The sequence below is a fragment of the Panthera pardus genome, unplaced genomic scaffold, assembly GCF_024362965.1.
Source record: "Panthera pardus isolate Hobbes unplaced genomic scaffold, ASM2436296v1 HiC_scaffold_25, whole genome shotgun sequence".
Classification (NCBI taxonomy): Eukaryota; Metazoa; Chordata; class Mammalia; order Carnivora; family Felidae; genus Panthera; species Panthera pardus.
Genome location: NW_026526821.1, coordinates 77,847,715 through 77,868,361, shown reverse-complemented (window position 1 = coordinate 77,868,361; position 20,647 = coordinate 77,847,715).

The window sequence follows — 20,647 nt, the reverse complement described above, 5'->3', positions numbered from 1 at the left end:
TGGGGTGGGCTTAGGAAACTCCTACCTACTAACATTTACTTGATATCTACTTTAAGTCACCCTCTTTCACAGTGGTGGCCCTTGACATAGATATTCTCACTTTACAAATAAGGTAGCTGAGACTCAGAGAGATTATACAACTTGCCTAAGTGGCAAACTGGGAATTTGAACTCACAGCTGACCCACTCCAAAATTAAGGTGTTTTTGTTCTTTGTGAGTTTTTTTGGTGTTGTTATTTTGTTTTGTTTTCTTCATCAACATGGAGGAAAGCACAGCAGAAGATGGGAATGGGCAGACCACTGCATCCCAGTCTGGGGTTGGATATTGCAGATATTGGCCATGAGGTTGGAACCAGCATGAGGGCTTTAGTTTCTGAGACTTGAGCTCTTCCTATTAGGACCCTACCATAATCAAACCATGCATTCACTGGGTGACTTTGAGCAGTTTAATTTTTTTTTTGAATATCAATATTTTTTTTCTGAAAATCTGAGCTTCCCCAAATCCTTTGAAAACACTTCTAAAGGATATTGGAAGCAGATCCTCCATGGGTCCTCTTTTCAGCAGGCCTCTCTCCCATTGACTGGACTTGCAGAAAGTAAAGGAGAGAAAATAGCAGCCCCCACACCCACCCCAACCTCTGCTCATCCCAATCCACACAAGCCTTCTCTCCATGCCAGAGGCCACCTCGCACTCGGCCTCTTCTCCCTGGCACTGCAGCTAACGCAGGAAAAGCCAAAGTGTAATTAGTTAATAGCAGAGCTCCTCTGTTAATGGAAAGGGCATTTCAAACTTACTTATGCAAACCGATACTGTAGGGTTTGTCAGAAACTATCAATAGGATGCAACAGAGACAATTCACAGGTCACTTGTCAAGTGGGGACAAAGCTTTTCTAGCCTATGCTTTGAGAACCAGAATAGTTCTCTGGACCACCTGCTACCTTGGAAGTAAGACTGTCGGGAGAATAGGCTGGGGATCCCTCTTCTGAGCATCTTCCCCCTACTAATAGCCATGTGTATTAGGATGTGTCAGGATTGTGCTACGTACCCAACCAGTATTATTTCAGCTTTCCTTCTCTATAACCTGATGAAGTAGATGTTATTATTGTCCTCATTTTATAGTTGAAGAAATTGAGATTTAGGTATGTAACTTGAGTAAGGTAAAACAAGTAGTCAGTGGTGGGCCTAGCACTTGAACCCAAGACTACCTGAATTCCCGGTTTAGGTGGTTCACCACTTACTGTGGTACCTCCTCACTGAGCAGTTGAGGCCTTCTAAAACCTGAGTTACTAATAGAATATGACATTTGGATCTTCTTGGGGCTGGTAATTGATCACCATACCTATTTTTCCTCTTCGTGGTCTCATAGCCACACTACCTCCCTCCTCCTCCTTCCTACACATGATCCTCATGCTCTTTTCCCCTTCAGGTAGGCTGAAGCGGTAGTGATTCCTAGGGCAACCTTGTGAGCCATGTGTCAGAGAGGGTGGATCTACAAGTTAGAAAGATTCGGGGTCCTTTATTCACCATTTGGAGGAAAACATTCCTACCAACAACAACTGTATAAGATTCTTTTATTGTGTTAAGCCACGTAGATATGAAGGTTTATCAGTTGCAGCAACCAGTGTTACCTTAAGCAATAAAAGTGTTGGAAGGCCACTGAGGACCTGAGGGAGTCAACCTTAATACTCTATGATTAACCTGCCTATGGGGGTGGGGTTGAGCAAGCTTGGTCTTTGTTGTACAGATTCAGGTTTGGGTGCAGCCTTCACCACAGATTAGCTGGGAGAGCTTGACCAATTCATTAAATTTTTCTGAACATTATTAGTTTTTAAGAATGAGAATGATATTTACATAATTATAAATTTAATTCAACAAGTTATATTATAAATTTAGTCAACAAATTTTATTGAGCACTTACTACATGCCAGTGGTTTTTCTAAGTGTTGAGAACAAAGAATCCCTGCCCTTATTAGAACTTACACTCTGGTGGAGAGAGGGCTGGACAGTCAATAAATAAATAAATAAATAATCAGTGGTGGTGATGTGATCAGTGATCTGAAGAACTAATAAAGCAATAAGGGGAGATAAGAATACCAGGAGTAGGAATACCAGCAGGTGGTCTTGGAAAGTGTCCCTAATTAAGGATGCTTGAGCCAAGACCTGAAGGTCATAAGAGAGTCAGACATGCAGGTATCTGGGCAGAGTGCTTCAGGCAGAGGGACTGGCAAATTAAAAGGCCCGAGGCTGAATGGTGCTTGGCATGTTGGAGGAGCAGCAGGGTGGCTGGTGCAGCTGAAGTGCTGAAGGCAAAGGGTATATGTGACAATGTGGGGGAAAAGCATCTAGCACAATACCTTTCAATAAAAGAGTTCTTCCTTCCTGTGTGATGGCTTTGTAGTCACCCTCAGAAGTCCTCATTGCCAAAAACAAGCAAACAAACAAACAAAAAGTGAAGCATATCAAACACAAATTTCCTTTATTGAGGGGCTGATGGTTGGAATTTTACCAGGGAGTATTGTTATTTTAGTCCAAGGCTTTGATTCTGGCAAAGGATAAGATTCTAAGCCATTTTTCCTTATTATACTTTAAAAGCGTTGATTGCAAGTTTGCGCTCTGAGAGAAGCAGTTGAGACAAGAGGTAACTGGGAGTATGGAAAGGAGTGAGGTAAAGGTTGAGCTACAGCTGGTGAATGGAGGGAGCAGGGAGATCATGACCTGGCCTGAGGTCACAGTTTGAAGCTCTTCTGTGTTGTAGCTTTATGTGGGTGTCAAAGGAACTTACATCTGAAAACATCACTGATTCAAAGAAAGGATTGCTCTTAACTTACAGGGTTGCCTTGCACTGAAAGAATGAGTTCCCTATGTTCCCAGGAAGGCATGACGCTTGTCCTCTACCCGGTCACTAAAGACTAGCAGAGGAAAGAGTCTCCACAGAGCCTGGACAGGTGTCAAAGGTCTGTGTGCCCTGAGGCTCCTGTGCCCTTTTCTCCTAAAATGCCCATGGTCAGCACTTGTAGTTTCAGACAACAGAAATCACTTTGACTGTTTCAAGAAGAAAATGGATTTATTATGTGATATTTGGTTCCCAACAGGATCGTTGTCAATTGGGAGAGAAGCAGGTTCAAGGTTAAGCTTCCAGGAAAAATGCCTCAACCATAGTACAGAATGGGTCTGAAGGTGAAACCACCATTACAGCTGATGAGAATTCAGTGCCAGGAACTGGCCGTCTCTACTGCATGCATTGCTGCCTGCCTCCAGCATTAGGGCCACTTTTGTGTCTGGAGCTGGACCTGGTCTCCCAAGTCCTGATGCCTCTGGGTTCTTGGCAGAGCTGGGCTCCTCACATTGCGCACTTGTTCATCTCCAGAACAAAGTCTTGTGTGGATGTGTGTAATGACAGAGCTAGGTCACAGTCCTGCATCTTAGTTGCAAAAGATGCTAGGGGTTTTTGTGACTATGTTAAGGATGCAGGGCTGATATCATGGGAATGTCCCCAAATATAGAAAGGATTGGTAAAGATAGGGCCAGTGTTTCTTGCAGAGATTATCTACCAAAGGCCCTTATGAAAATTCAAAGTTTATATTTAGAACAAAAGGCTTATATGACCTTATGGGGCCCTAGAAAGAAGGATGTCTAGGAAGGTTGCTTTGGCATGGAGTAATAACCCAGTATGGCAACCTTGACTAAAGCATGGCAGAGAGGCATGCTGGGGGTGGGGTCTTCATGAGCATGGAAGCAATCTACCGGGCAACTGGAACGAGCCCAATGCAAGCTTATGTGGGCTTAGTCTTTGTTTTTTTTTTAAATAAATATTTATTTATTTTTGGGAGAGTGCCAGTGGGGTCGGGGCACAGAGAAGGGAGACAGAGGATCTGAAGCGGGCTCTGTGCTGACAGGCTGACAGCATCAAGCCCGATGTGGGGCTTGAAATCACGAACCTTGAGATCGTGACCTGAGCCAAAGTCAGACACTCAACCAATTGAGCCACCCAGGTGCCCCCTGGGATTAGTTTTATGATAGTATCTTGCCCTGCAAAGAGAGCAAGACCTTCAGGGGAAATGGCAGGGAAGGCAAAAAACCCATCTGACTTTGGTTTGTGTGCGTATTTAATTACTGAGGTATCCTGACGCCTGCATAAACTCACAGCTCAGAAGAGTGAAGAATTCTTTCAGAGAAAGCTTTGGTAAACAGAAGCCTGTAAGGGCTTAGAAGTGCTTAGAAGTGCTTAGAAGAACCTGGGGATGTTTTCCATTTATTCCAAGCTGGACTCCAAACAGATGTATATGTCTTTCCCTGCCCACTGAGAAGGCCTCTTCCTGTCCTGGGTCAGTAAACTGCAGGTTTGAAAGAGATGACATCCATTTCCATTTTCTGATCCGACCTGATAACCATTTAGAATTTTTGAATAAATTTTGGATTGGAACCCCTGTCTTAAAGTGCAATGCACGAGTTAGAACTTCAAGATGAGTCAGTAGTGAACGCCCCACATAACTCAGACACAGATGACTTTGGTGTCCCCCAAAGCACTTTCCCACAAAAGGCAAGATTCTCTTGGCAGGGTAGGGCATGATCAGAATGAACTTTATCTGCTGTTTCCAAACTTCTTGCCTTGCCTGGGCCCTGCGCTCTCTCACTCCCTTGTTCGTACCGCTGTGCCTTGTCTTCTGTGGCTTTGCCTATCTGGCTTGCCATCTTTCAAGGCAGGCCAAAGGCCTCCTTCTCCATGAAGCTTCTAGTCTGACTATTTTGTGAGTGGGATACAGAACAGAGGTGCTTTGGAAGTTCTGGAGGCCCATTTGGTTCTGCCTGTTGGACCGCAGAAGCCCTGAAAAGCCCAATTCCTCAAGATAGCACATTGACTAGTTTGGTCCTTGCCTTGGTTTTAATTTCCCTGCTAAGTTTCTGTTCTCGAGCAACATATGCCCCCCTTTCTCTACTTCAGTAACCTCAGTGGTAGCTCTCACCATGTTAAACAACGGTCTGATTTGGCATGGAAGAAAGCAGTCAGTTGTTTCCCGTAAATCTTAATGTTTTAGGCCCTGGGAACATTTTAAGTAACTATTTAATGAGAAGACTTCTGGTGAAGCACAGGTAAGATCTTAAGGCTCTAATTGCTCCCCAGAGAAAGCTGTCAGGGTTAAGTAACCTCATTCAGGTTGTGTACGTGGAGCAGGATGAGCAAAACAAGGCAGAAGTGAGGAGCAGGGGCTGCAGGGGAGACATCCCCAAACCTGGTGCACGAAACCTCTTGGACCTGGAAGCTTCCTAGACTGTACGTTGAGCTGTCAACAATTAATACCTGCTGGCCGACTGCTATGCCCCCAAATGGTCAAACAAATGACTGACTTTTTCCTGGGCCTCCTTGCCTTCTAATTTGGAACCCAAATTACAGTTCTTTCCTCTGTTCTTTCATTTAAATACAAAACAAAGCCAGACAAAACCAAACCCCAAACTCTGTTTTCCCTTCTAATCCCCACTTGAAGTTTTTATTTGTGCATCATTCATTTGTTTATTCACGACACAAGTGTTTATAAAACATCTTCCTGGTTTCAGGCACCACTCGAGGTGCTGGGGATGCACTCAATTATTCACCACAGATTTAAGGGCAATGAAACGAAGTTAGGCACAAGAGGCAAGAGAACAGATAGGGACACCACATCTGCTGGCGGGGGGTGACTCCTAACATAGAATCCCAGAGTGCTGGTGTTTGGGGTGAGCCAGTACCCCCACCCCCAAGGGAAGGATGTGCATGATATGAAGGGGGATTCTGTCATGTAATAATGTTTACTGTGTGTCTAAGGCATGTGCAAAGTGAGGCACTTACAAAACGGGGCTCGAATTGACTTCTGATTTAACGGAACCAAAAAGCTCTTTGTGTGGGCCTTCCCCTCTCCAGCCAAACAGAGGTGGTCTGTTCACTTAGGCAAAAACCCCTGCAGCCCCCTCATGCAGAAATGCTGCCTGGCTCCAAATAGCCATGCTGTCTGGGACCGTTACACGGGCCTAAGTGGGTTTTTACCTTTGGAATTAAGTAAGAACCATGGAGGCAAGAAAAGGGCATACTGTAGCACAGACAATTCAGTCCTCTCCTGACATGAGCGAGCCCTAAATTGGGAAGTATTTGGCTGATGGCGAGGGCAGATAAACGTTACGGATTTGATGTAATCCCAGACCTCAGGCTTGAAACTGGGCTTGACCCTTCCCGTTGAGCACTTTTATGCAATACCACTGGACATGTAGTAACAAGAAAGGAAACAGAGGAAGGATATCGGTTCAGCCATATGTCAACTCTGGGAAAGAAGATGACAGGGAGAGCAAGGCATTGAGATGTGCATTGAGTCAGGAGTTGAAAGAACAAAAGAAAATTCTGTGAAGTTAGAGCTAGTGTGTCCTTGAGGAGACAAATGAGCTGATGTGAGTGCACTGATATTCCATTATAGGATATGAGAGGTGTGTGTATAGTGGGACGATGGGGGCTGGGCATGTCATCTGGCTGTTTAGAAGTCCTACCTAACCATATGGCCTGAAATTCAATTTATAACGATTGCAAATTGCACTCATTTGTCCTCATAAGCCTAAGTGTTGGGAAAGAGGAAGAGCTATCACTATACCAGTGTTTCAGATGGAGAAACTGAGGCACCAGGGGTTTATGGGACTTCTTCAAGATTGCACAACTGGTGGCTGAATTTTGCATAATATGCAATGTTTGCATCCTGTCCTCCCACAATGGTGCCGCCCTGAATTTATCAAGGACGTTGGCATTTATTCTCTTACTGGACCAGCCCAACAACACTGTAGGAAGCAAAATAGGTGAGAAAACTGAGGTCCAGAGATAAATCAAGAATGGACTGGAACTTCTATTTCTTGATACCATAAAGCATTTGCTATGTGTTTTATGTGTGCTGTCTCAGAAATGCAATCTTTAATTTTTTTGATTACATTTATTTATCTTTGAGAGACAGAGAGAGGCAGAGTACAAGTGGGGGGGAGGGGCAGAGAGTGAGAGGGAGACACAGAATCCGAAGTAGGCTCCAGGCTCTGAGCTGTCAGCACAGAGCCCAACGTGGGGCTTTAACTCACAAACCGTGAGATCATGACCTGAGCCGAAGTTGGACGCTTAACTGACTGAGCTATCCAGGCACCCCAGAAAATACAATCTTTTAAAGGTAGATCCCAGTTATCTCTGTTTTAAAGATGGGGAGGCTGGGGATGCCTGCCTCAATTGGTTAAGCTTCTGACTCTGGATTTCAGTTTAGGTCATGATCTCATGGTTGGTGAGATGGAGCCCTGTGTCAGTGCAGAGCCTCCTAGAGATTCTCTCTCTCTGCTCCTCCCCCCGCATCTGTCTCATAAATAAATAAATAAATAAATAAATAAATAAATAAAGTAAAAAAAAAAGATAGGGAGGCTGAATTATGGAAGAATAATAAACATGTCCAAGGCCACCCAACCAATAAATGGTAAACTTGAGATTCAGACCCAGGTGTCTAACCCCAAAGCCTGGGCTATTCCATCTCACCACCCAGCAATCTGCCTGTAGATGTCCTACAGCCAGTCAGGGCAGAGTCAACTTTAGAACTCTATTTCCCCCATTCCTAATGTTTCCATCAAGCTGCTAGCACAATAACAAGTTAGTAGTGAATAGCAGGAGTGTGGAGTCAGAGAGGCCTGAGCTTCCCTATATACTAGAGGAGGGTCTAGAGTAATTACTGTCTCTCAGATGCAGTTGCCCTACTGTAAAATAAAGATGAACCCCCCTCCCCTTGAGGGTTTGTTGTGGGGGGTCAATGAGAGTAAACTGCTTAAAGCAGCATCCAAGCTGTCGTGAGCGCTTAGCAAGTGGTGGTAGGAGTAGGATGGGGCAGCTGGGCGCCTGTGTCCCACCTGGTCTGTCCATGTTCCCCTATCCTGGCCCCTCATTTCCACAGGCAGGCACACATTTTCGAAATCTTCCTGTGCCCTCTCTCTCTTCTCTCTTTTCTTTTCTCCTGAGTTCTTGCTGTGAGTGCGGAGTAACCTCTTGTTTTCATTCATATATGCCATAGGCAGGTGTGTAAGGGTGCAGGACAGAGGAGTAGCTCACTTTCCCCCTCCTCCTCCTCTCACTAACAAGCCTGGAAGTGTGTAGGGCTGCTCAGCTGGCTGGAAACTCAGGCAGGAGCTGATACTGCAGTCTTGAGGCAGCATTTCTTCTTCCTCAGGGAAACCTCAGTTTCGCTTGTATAGGCCCTTCAATGGACTGGATGAGACTTACTCACGTTATTGGGGATAATATCCTCTATTTAAAGTCAACTGATCATAGATATTTGCCACATCTGTGAAATACCCCACAACACTTAGATTAGTGCTTGGTTGAATAATTGGATACTATTGCTTAGCCATGTCGATACATAAAACTAACCAGCACAGCTTCCATGGCTGCCCTTCGATGAAGGTTCTCAATTGGCCTCTTCTTCCTTCATCTCATGTGCTGGCTCCTTTTCCCTTTGTCTACTCCTTAAATATTGGTGGTCTTCAAGCTTCAATTTTTGTACTTTGCTGATTCTAGGTGCTCCGCTGGGACAGTGTAGCACCCTTATCCCCTTATGGCAGCTGAACCTGTCCCTGCACACCAGCTCTTGCCTTGTTTCTATTTCTAGAAGCCTATTTCTGACTGGCCACTGAACATCTCTGCTGGGTACTCCCGGAGTACCACCAGATTCCCTGATTCCCTGCTCCAACCTGTGTGCCCTCCTGAATTCTGCCTTCCCCACTCATCTGGTCCATCCACCCAGAAATCTGGTTGCCATTCTTGACTCTTCCATCTCATTGCTCTTCACATTCCGTTGGTGACAACCCCTGCTGACTTTTACCTACCAAATATCTCATTCACCTAGTCAAGAAAATATTTATTGATTATCCACACACAGCACCAAGCCAGGCTCTAGAGCAGGGTTCTTTCATCTTGGCATTTTGGATCATATGATTCTTTGTTGTGGAGAATGGTCTGTGCATTGTATGATATTTAAGTAGTGTCCCTGTTCACTAGGGCCACTGTAACTGAACACCAGAGACTGGTGCTTACACAGCAGATATTTATTTTCTCACAGTTCTGGAGGCTAGAAGTCCAGGGTCAAGGTGCCAGCAGACTTGGTTTCTCTTGAGGCCTCTCTTTTTGGCTTGCAGATAGCCGCCTTCTTCCTGTGTCCTCACATGACCTTTGCTCTGTGCACACACATCCCTGTGTTTTTCTTTATACAGGGGCATCAGCCATATTGGATTCAGGGCCTACCCTAAAAGCCGCCTTTTAACTTAATCACCTCTTTGATGACTTTATCTTCAATTACCATTACTTCTGAGGTACTAGGCATTGGGACTTCAACGTATGAATTTTGAAGTGACAAAATTCAGCCTATAAAATCTGGCCTCCACCCACTAGGCAGCAATAGCATCCCTCACTCCAAGTTGAGAGAACAACCAAAAATCTCTTCAGATATGGCCAAATGTCCCCAGGGTGCAAAATTGCCCTGGTCGGGTACCGCTTCTCTATATACCAATAGTTTTTAATACTGACTGCACATTAGAATCACTTGGAGAGATTAAAACAAACAAACAAACAAACAAACAAACAAACAAACAGACAAACAACTCACCTACAGGGATTCTGACTGAATTTTTTTGACTGGGGCCTAGGTAGGGGTATTTTGTAAAAGTGTTCCAGACTATTCTAATTTGCAGCAAGGGATGAAAACATTTTAGCAGTGTGAGAGTGAACAAGACAGACATTAACAACAAATTTCAGGGATGCCTGGGTGGCTCAGTCAGTTAAGTGTCCCACTTCGGCTCAGGTCATGATCTCATGGTCTGTGAATTCAAGCCCCACGTCAGGCTCTGTGCTGACCTCTCAGAGCTTGGAGCCTGCTTCAGATTCTGTGCCTCCCTCTCTCTCTCTGCCCCTCCTCAACTCACACTTTGTCTCTCTCTCTCTCTCAAAAATAAACATTAAAAAATAAAAACCCCAACAAATTTCATAATTGAAAATTTCAAACACAGTTATGATTATGTTATACATACTGTTTTGTAACATTTTCTTTGGCAGTGTATCTTAGGCATTTTCTTGTATCATTAGGTAATCTACAGGTAAAATTTTAATAAGTTTACATGTGGATATGCTGTAAGTCATTTCAGCAGGGCCCTATTCTATATTTTAGAGGGTTCAAACTCTTCTCTATTGAAGTCATGTTCTAAAGAATATTCTTGCTACATATCTTTGTAAGCAGCTTTGATCACTTACTTAGGGTAAAATGCAAGATGTGGAAATCCTGGGTCAAAGGGATGACTATTTTTGTGTTTTTTGACATGTGTAACTAAATTGTTCCTCAGAAGTGTTGTATTAATTTATAGTTCTGCCAACAGAATTTAAAAAAAACCCAAAAACCATTATCCTATATCCTCACCAGCTTCGGATATTTCAGTTTTTGAAATTAAAGGAAATGTGGTGACTTGTTTTAATTTGAATTTCTTTGGTTATTATTGAAACTAAACATTTCAAACACTTATGTGTTATTTGTGTTTTTCCTTTTCCAAACTGCTTATCCGTGTCCTTTGCTCATTTTTAATGATATTTTTATTTTCATTATAGACTTGCAAGAGCTGATTGTAAGAATATTAATTCTTGGGGCGCCTGGGTGGCTCAGTCGGTTAAGCGTCCGACTTCAGCTCAGGTCACGATCTCGCGGTCCGTGAGTTTGAGCCCCGCGTCGGGCTCTGGGCTGATGGCTCAGAGCCTGGAGCCTGCTTCCGATTCTGTGTCTCCCTCTCTCTCTGCCCCTCCCCCGTTCATGCTCTGTCTCTCTCTGTCTCAAAAATAAATAAAACGTTAAAATAAATAAATAAATAAAATAAAATAAAAGAATATTAATTCTTTATCTGTTATGTGTTGCAAATCTTTTCATCTAGTTAGTATTTGCCTTCACTGTTTCTCATTTTTATTTCTGGAAGTAACTTTCATGCAGCTAAATCTATTACTATTTCCTCACTCCCTTCCTTCCCCCTTACTAATTTTATATTCATAGAAAAGTTTTCCATACCTATCATCAGATCAATATTCATCTACATTTTTGCTCTTTTATCATTTTTTGAACATTTGATTTTTGAAATCCATTTGGAATTTTGGCATGCTGTGTGATTGAATTTTACATTTTATTTCAAATATTTACCCAGTTTTCTAAAACCACTTCTTAAAAATTTTACCTTTTCTTGTTCATTTGAAACGTCACACTTTTCCTAGACTAAACTCTTATCTGGTTGGGCTTGTTTTGGTGCTTTCTATTCTGTTCTGCATTGTTTTATTTACTGGAGTTATAATTTGTTTTGGCAGCTGAAGTTCGAGTTTGCCTCATTATTCTTGATTTTTCAAAACAATTTTTGAAATTCAAAACCACTTTTTTTCACATTCCCAAAATTCCCATTGTGATTTTGAGTAAAAGCCCATTAACTTGGGGAGCATTTATAGCCTTCCAACATTAAATCTTAGCTTCCGGACACAATATATAACATTCCTTCTCTTCTCAAGGTATTCTTTATGGATCTTTGCAAAGCATGTCGTTTCCTTTACTGCATAATTCTTGTTAAATTTATTCCAAGATACTTTGTATGTTGTTGCTATTGAAAATGGAGCCCTTTACCCATTATATTTACTGGGTAGTTATTGCCACTTTTTAAAAGAAGCTGTTGTTTTATATATATTTATTTGTAATTGTCTCGTTTTCTGGGTAATTAGTTTCAATGGTTTACTAACTTGAGTTTTTTTGGTCTGGTTTTTTTTTTGGTTACACAAATAGTGTTAATATGCTCTCCTTTTCATGTTTTCATTTCTTATTTCTTCTTGTCTTACTGCATTGGCTAAATGTCTAGAAAAAATATTTAACTATAGTGGGAATAGTGAACATCCTTAACCTGCCCTTGATATGTTTTGATCTTTTTACTTATATTAGTATAAGATTGGCCAAAGTTTTGTTAGAGTATTTATTTTGCTGTTTTTGTCTTTGTCATATTTTCTTATTGACATTATATTAATTCACAAAATAAACAACAGAGCTTTCAAAAAAATTATATGACCTACCACATTTTGTATAGCAATAGAATAATCATTTTCTTCAAAGTTTAAATAATTTTCCCATAAAACCATCTGGGTCTAACCCCTTGGCAGACTTTTTCCAGTTGTTTCCATGGGATTTGTATGGTCATCTTCTCTGTTTCTTTTGGATACACTTTTGGTAATCTGCATTTTCTTAAAAATTATCTATTTTACAAAGATTTTATTTTTTATTTGTTGTAGTGTGGCACATGAGATTCTTATAAAAGTATTTGCATGCCAGTGGATTATATACTCCTTTATGCCTAATTTTGAATCTTTATATTTTTTCTCTTAAATTTATTTATAACTTCAACTGTTTTTTGTTTTTAATACATTTTGTTTTATTTTTGCTGATCATTTCTTCTTTACTTTTTAAAAATCATTTTATTTGAAATTTTAGTTCATTTTTACCTTTTTAAAAAATTACTAATGAAAATAGTTAAGGCTATTTATTTGTCTTCTGACTATAGTTTGAAAGCATCTCATAAGTTTACAAATATAGTTTTGTAGATAGTCCTGAACTGACTTTTTTCCTCTTTAACTGAAGATTATTTATGAGTGAATTTTTAAAATTTCAAGGAGCTGAGGGTATTTTTTTTGGGGGGGGGGTTGTTATTTTGTTTCTAGATTTGTTTCATGGTGAATTAAGAATATAGTTTAAACAATTTTCACTTTTTCAAATTAATTGTAATTTTCTTTGTTGGAAGGGTCTTCACTTTGTGCACACCCCTAGTTTAGCATGTACATTTTATTATAGTTATGTGTCTACATGTCTATCATTCCATTAGCCAATGAGCCCTGTGTGACCTTGGCCATTTCTGTATTTCCAGTGTTGAGAGCAGTGCCTGGTAAATGCCAGACATCAATAAATGTTGGCTGAATTGACCTTGAATGACAGATGGGAGCATGACATGAGTTCAATTGGCTAAGGGGGCTAAGATTGTAGGTCCCATTTTTAGATGTACCAGTTGACTTTACTGATCCACAGCAGAAGGCTAAGTACAAGGGAGTATTTATAAAGCAGGGTGAAGTATTGGAAACAAATTAGTGTCATTTATTGATAGGATTAAAATTAATTCTGACTTTTTTGTGGTGCTACCACATAGTAGTGTACCTAGACTCAAAGTTATGAGGAGAAGTGGCCTAGATAGTGGAAAACAGCTAGTCCTAGATCTGCATCTAGCCAGAGGTCATGCCCATGATTTGCTTGGGCAAGTCACTTAGGCTGTCAGGCTGTCAGCTTCCATGTCTGTCAAGAGAAGGACAGGGTTATTTTTTTTTTAATTTTTAAATAAAAAAAAGTTTAATGTTTGTTATTTATTATATATATAGAGAGAGAGACAGAGCACAAGCAGGGGAGGGGCAGAGAGAGAGGGAGACACAGAATCTGAAGCAAGCTCCAGGCTCTGAGCTGTCAGCACAGAGCCAGACGTGGCGCTTGAGTTCATGAGCTGCGAGATCATGGCCTGAGCCGAAGTCAGATGCTTAACTGACTGAACCACCCAGATGCCCCAGGACAGGGTTATTTCTAATGATTAAAAAAAAGGATCTTTGATAAGTCGCAGAAAAAAAAATAACTCATGACACTAAAAGAAATTCTGTTAAGAGACACAAAAAAGAAACATTTTTGTGTTTTAGTATTAATTTTTTAAAGTACTGAAATCCCAGCGTGCCTGGGTGGCTCAGTTGGTTGAACATCTGACTCCTGATTTCAGCTCAGGTCACTATCTCATGGTTATGAGACTGAGCCCCATGTCAGGCTCTGCACTGACAGCATAGAGTCTGCTTGCGATTCTCTCTCTCCCTCTCTCTCTGCCCTCCCCCCTGCTCATGCTTTCTCTCTCTCTCAATACATAAATAAATATTTAAAAGCCTAGTTAAATCCCTGAAACAATGCAGAACTTTGTGTTTATGTGTTGCAAATATATTTTTTCTTTTTCTTTCTTTCTTTTCCTGCAGAGAGGGTCTAATTAGGTTTTCAAAGTATCTATAATCTAGAAAAGCTTAAGAGACACGTTTTTTGGGGGGTTCCAAATCTGAGAGTCAGTAGTCCTGATGAAATATGAGAGAAATTTAATTTCCTTTTGCTCTCAAACCTTCCTGTCACATCACCTGTCAGTCAGTCAAATATTTATAGAGCAGATCCCTGAAGATGTTGAAGATGTTCTTCTCTTCCAATGAGAAGAAGTAAAAAAGGGCATAATCCTGTCCCTGTTAGAAGCTTATGGTATGACTGGGGATAGAGGAAAAATAAATGTGGAAAGTTAGCAAATATGATTTCTCATAAGTACAGAGCAAGAACATTAACTACAAGCTGAAGCCTCCCATTTCTACATTGAACACTTAAAAAGTTATGAGAAATTATGAGAAAAAAATTTTGACAAGTATATATTCATGCTTAAATAAAGAGTGGAAATTTCCAGCAGTCATAAATGGAGATGTTTCTATAAAATAATTTAACACATGGGCCACACTGGATATTGGAGGCTGAGGCTTGTGGGCACTGGGGATGAAACAGTCTTATCAGTGGGTTCAGGTTGGGACCCCATTGCCCTGAAAGCCTGGAGCTGGAGTTATACAGACTATATAAAGCTGAAGCCCAGACACATCCTCTCTCCATTAAATTTGGGAAGGGACAGCAGAAAACCCTTCTTTCCTGCCTGGGGTTGGCTAAGGTCCTGAGAAGTGCCACCCAGCATGACAAACTCCTGGGAGCATGCTGTACACTCAACCCAAATCTGCTGGTTGGCAAATAACTTTGAACTAAGAAGCCTGGATCTGAGTATCAAGTCCTTCTTAAAACTGCCTTGGGTTTTCTGAAAATTTATTGGAGGAAATTCTCACAAAAGATAATCTCACAAACAAAAATTATAAAGCACCTAGCAAGTCCACCATCATGAAAGACAAATAACAAACTCAGCAAATAGAGGAACCAACATTCAAGGGAAAGACCTGATAGAGCAATAAAAAATGTTTTCAAACAAATCATTTAAGTGTTCTCAAGGATAATGGAAGGTATAGAAATGATGAAAAATGTGCAGAAGGAAATGAAACAAGTGTAGGTGGCTTTACAGAAAATTAGAAACTTCAAAAATGAAGAAATCATTATTGGAATAAAAAAAAATTGAGTCTATGGGTATATTAGCCAACAGGTCATTCCAAAACTTAGTAACTTAAAACAATAAACATTTATTCCTGGTTTCTTGGTTTTGGGAATTCAAGAATGGGTTAGCTGGCTGGTATTAGTTCAGGATCTCTCATTAGGTTTTAGTGAAGGTGTCAGCCAGATCTGTGGTCTTATAAAGGCCTGTTTGGGCCTGGAAGACCTGCTTCCAAGATGGATGCTTCACAGGGAAGGTGGAGATGAGCTCAGTTCTTCCCCATGTGGGCCTCTCCAAATGGCATCTTGATGTGTCCTCATGCATGATAGCTGATTCCCCCTAGAGCAAGTGATCAAAGAGAGAGACAGCAAAGGGAAAGGTAACCATGATGCTCTTTGTCACCAAGTCTTGGAAGTTACACACCACCATGTCCACCATATCCTATTCATTAGATGAGAGTCATTAAAAATAGTCCTTACTCAAGGGGAGAGGAGTTAGATGCTGACTTTTGGGGGAAGGACTATTAGAGAATTTGCAGGTATATTTTAAATCACATAATGGACCAAATAGTGTATTGCATACAACAAATAATGTATTATGAAACTGGAAGACTAAGATAAGGAGATGTCCCAAAATGTGGCAAGAAGAGCTAATGGGATGAAAATCATGAAAAAAAAGTTAATAGAGCTAGAAGACAGATTAAAAAGCCCTAACACATGTTTAATAGGCATCCCAAGAGGAGAAAATAGAGAAAATGATGCAAAACAATACATGAAGGTGTAATGGCTGAAAATTTCCCAAGACTAGAGAGTACTGTATTTCCCAGATCAAGAAATTTCATTAGGGATGAACTAAAAGTTAGCTATCTCTGTAAAACAGTTATACCAGCAAAAGAATGGTGGAAAAAAGAACTTCGTGGAAATGAAGGGCAAGAGATTACAGGTTGGAGTAGTCAGAAAAGGCTTCCTAGGTGGTGGAGGCAAGGCTGGGAAATTGTGCTGTGTCTGGTGCTGTGGAGGGAATGCTGGGCTCAGAGGGCAGAAAGAGACGAGCTATACAGGGCAGCCGTGATGGGGCCCTTGCAGCTCCCACTGACCTTCCATTGATACCTAGGACAATTTCCTCTCCCACTCTGCTACTACTAAATAACCAACAAAGATGTGTGAGACGGCCCTGGAACTCTGATGCCCAGGGTATAATGCCAAGGACTGAAGACACAGTGCTTCTCCCTGAGAAGGATATAGCCCCTTTTGAGCCCCAGGCTCCTCTCTCCAGCTCTTGGGCCTCAAATGTCAAAATGCGGCATCCAGATGAAGACATTTTTCTTTCCTGTATAAAGGCCTTGACTTGGCACACTTCTGTTTATTTTCACCCCCAAAAGCTGTAATTAGTAGTCAGACTTGGTTTTCCCTGCAGACTCAGAGACAGGAGTAAGTGTTAATTTGAACATTTGCAACTAACAAATGCCTTCCCATTGGCCCATATGTAGCCAGCCAGTTTTGCGAGAGATGCTGGGTACCCTGAGGAGGGTGTGGGGTGGGTGGGGACTAGGGGTGGGAGGTGGGAGGTCACAGGGGGGCTAATATGCAGTCTGGTCCTGGATACATTGCCACATCTCCAGGCTGAGACTTGGAGAAGTGACAAGTGATAGCCTCGATGGGAAGTGGCAGGAGGTAGATATGTATACCCAGATCCAAAAGAGGCAAGTACAGGAGTAAAAGATTTGGCTGGGAAAATCAGTCACTTGAAGAGAGAAAACAATATCAGGCAAGAAAAAAAAAATCCCTCCAGCCAGGCAGTGTGATCTGACCCCATGAGAAATTTTTCTTAGGGTCAAACCTTTGCCCTTTGCATCCTGATCTCTGCCTCAGGCTGAGGCTGCCTGGATATATGTCTCTATGCTGAGGTCACTATTGTCTAAGGTTCAATGAGGCAGGACATAAGGGAACAAGCTTGGGGTGTGGGGGGGAGAAAAAAAATCTACTGGCAAGGAGAGATCAGATCTAAAACCACAACAGTTTGATGCCCCACAACTGTCACAGTCGGTTCAGAGTCCATTCACCATTCCTTTCTTCCTCCCATTGCTGTTGTTATTTTTCCTGGTTTGCATTTCACTCCCAGCTCCCTGCAGACTGTTTAAAAATTGGATAAAGAGAAGACACCATCCGCTTGCCTTCCCCTCAAGGAGGAAAAGAAGTTTCCAATATCACCAACCAAGATGGTGATTTATTCATTTTGCTTTCATGCCTAATCTCAGGGAACACTGAGGGAAAGAGGGTATTGCCTTTGTCTTCCCTGCCTCTTTGTGTCGTTGTCACTCATTCTGTCTCCCTCATCACTTTGTCTCATTCTAGATCTCTCTATCTGTCTCTTTTTCCCTTTGTGTATTTGCGTCTTTCTCTTCAGCTCGTTTCTCTGCACAACCAAACTACACCCAATATATCAGTGAGCCATTCAGCACCCTGGGCCAGCCACAATCTAATATCCCACACAGCCATCTTACATACCAGGTTGTATTTTCAACCTTGTTTCAGCACCCCTAGGCGGTGTGCACACTGCGTAACTTTGGATCTTTCAGCTCTCTGGATTATCTTTTATTTTAGTGACCCTGGGCAGATCACAGACTGAGCTCGGGCTGCAGACCGAGACCTGACCTCTTTTTATGTAGTTATGTCGAAAGGGGCATCTGTGGGATAGCCAGTTTTTCAGGCCAATAGTTTTGGGATGGTTGCATGTGAGTGAGTGTGTGTGTGTGTGTGCGCACACACGTGCAAATAAACATAACATTGTAAAGGGATTTATTTATTTATTTTGAGAATGCTATTTTGATTCCTATGAAGTAACTTGAAAGCTTCTTTCTTCTTTCTTTCTTTCTTTCTTTCTTTCTTTCTTTCTTTCTTTCTTTCTTTCTTTCGTGAGAGAAGGAAACTGGAGATACTTCAAGCTACTGGGGCAAAGACCTTTCTAGAAATGAGACAGTGCCAAAGTCTTATGTCATGATGCAGGTAGAGGGTAAAGGAATCAGGACTGAAGAAGAGGATGATGACTTTGTGTTAGGGCTGGAAATTGTGTGATGGTGAGGAGCCGACTGGACTTCTCTCTGCGACTAGACACAAGCTCCGACATGATTCAGACACAAGGCAGGCTTTTCTATGACTCAAGCACTCTGAATGATTCTGTATACCAGGGGAAAGCATGACCTGTGGCTTGAGTGAAATCCATGGCTTTTGTGGGTACTGTGGTGGTTGAGGATGAAGGTCAGGTTTTTTTTCAATAACTTTGAACAGCACACCAGAATTTTAGGGAAAGAATTATTATTTTCAAATGGCTGGATCTTCGGTGAATGGGGTGCTGGTTGACATGCTTGGGCTCCTAGGGCATTACAGAGATTTGTGGGAAGCCCTGGGGTAGAAGGATGAGTCCAGCTGCCTAGACATTAGGGACAGTTTCTGTACTGCTCTGAATATTGGAGAGCCCTGCAGCTTTGCATCTAGACCTGGCCTTGGAATGCAGGCTTATTGGCAGCTGAACAGAGATTTTTGCCAGCTTTTTGCCTCATATAAATATAATAGTAACTCTGAATCTTGGCATTTCACTCCATGGATATTTACGTGATCCCCTCTTCATTACCAGTGCTAATCATCAGCAAAATTGCAAACTGGGTGCATCTTGCCTCAGTGCCTTCAGCTTTTGTACTTTCCTCCCTCCTTCCACAGCTGGCCCAGTCCCCCCCGCCCCCGCCACACATTCTTCTTCCCTCTCAACTTAGTGTCCTGTGCTTCTTTCCCCTCCCCCAATGAAAATTCCATAGAGAACACAGATCTCCATCACTTATGCCTTGGTTATCTTTCCCAAGACTGCTTGCACCCCTCATTGTCTTGTGGAAGGCTGCATCCTTGTCCATTGTGGAGGGATAGTATGGAAGTTCCTCGTGGACAGACATTTTTGTCAGTTATGTTCACTGCTGTATCCCCGGGATCTAGCACAGTGCCCGGCATATGGCAGGTGATCAACAGATTTTATTGAATGAATTAATCGATTAAGTGAATTCAAATTTTGGTCAGCACATAGAGCAGCTTTTTTTTTATGGGGTCAGGATGACTGAGGGTAGAGAGGCCCTGACCACCCCTGCTGTCTCTGGGATTTCCCATAAGGCTCCTACCTTCTTGCCACTCCTCTGTCCCCACCCCCGAATAAGGCCAATCCCTTAAATAACTTTTTTTAAAGATGCAGCTTTCTTTTGTCAGGCTCTCTGGGATCCTAAAATCCCCTGCTTTGGTTCCTGGCAAACTTTCCACACTTTCAGGACAAAGATGGTTTCCTTTCCCACTCTCCCAGGCCCCCGGCGTCATTACCATGACCTCTTCCATCATAGTGGTCAGTGCCTAATGTTCATTCACCCCTGGGGGATAGCAAAGCTGCACACGCAATGCCCACCTCTGTCCTCGCAGAGTGGAGAATGGAACAGTGTCTTTTCTTTCGCAAACCTCCAGTGCCTGCATCTCCTCTGTATGACTGCTTAATAGTAAAATTGATCTGCTTCTGGGCAGGGGCTTCAGGCCTGGTGACTTGGCCCTAAAGTCAGACCTGCAAAGGACAATTGCCCGGAGCTGTCTCCTTCTGAGCACTGCCCCTTGTTGAGGTGTGAGATGGAAAGTTGACAATGGAATGAAAATATTTCGGGCTGTTTGGAGAGCTATTTTTAATACGCGCAAGGGATGTGGTATTCCTTGTTTAGACCATCTTCAATTTGCCAGGGAGCTCTGTGAATGGAAAATGTGAGCCAAAGGCCTGAGGTGGAAAAGGGAATATAAACGCGGGGGCCCTTGCGATCTGGAAATTTCCCCGCTGTTCCAAGCTGCTGGAGGTCTGAGTTCTGTGCGTGTTAGGGATGGCTCTTCTTTTATTTCTGGATCTTGTCTCTTCCACCTTTCAGCTGGCATGTAAATACCCATCAGCACCCTGGTCCGCAGGACCATCCCAGCCAGCTGTACCATCCACAGCGTATTGTATACATAATGCAACACCATTAACTCTAATGCTGTCACACGGCAGCAAGAGCACTTGGGAAGTGCTGGGTGGAAGGCAGGAAGCCGCTGACTGACTGGCTCTCTCTTATATAATCATAAACTCAAACCCACATTTCTCTGAAAGCAAGAAAAATCACCCAACCACCTTTTGATTACACTTTTACACAAATTAATGTCATTTTCCTTTCCAACAGTATTGACTACAGGATTCAATTTGGTCCGGCAGGCGCTGGGTAACGGGGAAGCCTGCTAAGAGCAGCTGTGTTAACAGCATCCCTCTCGAGAGAGGATTCTCTGAGGAGGGTGAAGAAGGAGGGAGAAGAAGATACAGAAGAAGAAGAAAAGGGGGAAGAAACAACAACTTGCACACACACGCACACCCCTGTGTGTCGCTGCCA